The sequence below is a fragment of the Phragmites australis genome, chromosome 10 (assembly GCF_958298935.1).
Source record: "Phragmites australis chromosome 10, lpPhrAust1.1, whole genome shotgun sequence".
NCBI lineage: Eukaryota > Viridiplantae > Streptophyta > Magnoliopsida > Poales > Poaceae > Phragmites > Phragmites australis.
Window position 1 is genome coordinate 28,768,674 of NC_084930.1, and position 1,817 is coordinate 28,770,490.

Consider the following 1,817-nt stretch of genomic DNA (forward strand, 5'->3'; position numbering starts at 1 on the left):
AGCAAGGCCGCCCATATTTAGTGTATGCTGCATATAATAACACAAGGAAGCATCTCAAAAGGATAAGAGGCAAAATTCAACTTTAATCAGATAATTGATGCACTCACAATTCCATTGGTAGGGGACAACACTGTAAATGAATACTTTCAATAAACGAAAATGCAAAGGAGCATTACAAAGGCTATTTTAAAAGAATAACAAGCCAAAACACAACACAAGTTTTATAACCACACTAAATTTGAAGAACAAAACAAGATGCTATTTTATAGATGTAGAGATATGAATTTTTCTTACTCGCCATAGGTCATATGGATGAGCTTTTTACCTTTTCAACATTCTAAGGAAACCTAATCAATGTGTGTCTAGCTTGGTGCCTAGAGGGTAAGCTAAAACACCATGAAAGTAACGCCTCACCTCAATTATCTTGTAAAATTAGTTTTAGGAATGTTAGTTCTAGTTAAAAACAATGATCAAAGAGAGATGAACTGCTAAATATAGGTCAAACAGAAAGGGCATAAATATACCTAATTTATAGAAGTCAATGAATAAATTAAGTGTGTGTGACCACAATAGTGTTAGTTCAAAAGTAATACTCGTGCAATGCTCATCTCGGCAAATCTAATCCAGATTAAAACAATGAACATAAAATGACACCTATGAGATTAAAAAAATGTGATGAAACTATGGTGAATCAGAGTGCCACATAATCCCCGTTCCTTCCTAATATCCAATTTCCATCCATTAGAAAAGCCTAGAAAGGTCAATAGTGCATAATGGAAAATTTGTATTTTAGAATATGGTTGATTCATAATAGAGATTTCATTCCAACCAAATAGGAAAAATGTAAAATTGTCCATAACAATGTGTTGGCTTAAGCATATTATTCAATACACTATTTTCTTTTAGAAACCACATTAATCGTGGCCCAAAATCACCCAAATTTAGAATAACCTCCTTGGAAACTTAAGATAAAGTATATAATAAACATTTAGTAACCAGCATAATCCTAGATGGGGCTAGTCATTTTCTTAAAAAAAATTGTCACCTACCCAACGCCATGACATGTATGTAGTAGACCGCTATGTGGCTTGATTACATAAACTAAGAATAAGATTATCAGCATAACTAATTTTAATGATGGTTTGCATGACGTTTAACAATGCTTCAACCGTTGGCTGACAACTTGGAAAATAGATTCACTCACCATTTGTGATCTTCACACGCGAAGTTGCAAACTATTGTTCCATGGTCACATAAAGAAATAGGAGACCGCAATGCTCCATTATTGCCAATTGGAGCCACATGTTGATTAATTGTCTTTTGATGAAGAACTCACAATAAAAAAAAAACCCACAAAGATACATAACATATATATAGTGCACGGTATTTGAAAAATAAGGGTATAGCATATTACATCATTCGTACATGAAGAGGGTGAGGGTGTTAAAATCAGGGAGGCACCAAACAAATCACAATCAGATATGTTGATTGCCTAATAACTTGAATTCCCACGTTGAATAAAGTGTCATTATTCTCAGCATCCTTGGTGCCATCCTTGATAAAAAAAATTTGATGTCACCTGGTTTTCAATCCATAATATTTTTTCACCATTAGTTATTCGAATCTGCAACGGATGTAGTTAATTTGTAAGGAATCAGAGGAGAAAGTGATTAACTTAATTAGCAATAGAGCAGTGCATGGATGTCATCTTGTGCCATGCAGCATCACTGTCTCCCTACTGTTGCTAGTCTGCCTTAACAATGACACCACCACTGCCTGCTAGTTCCCATTGTCGTGCCTTGACTTCGGTTGGCGAT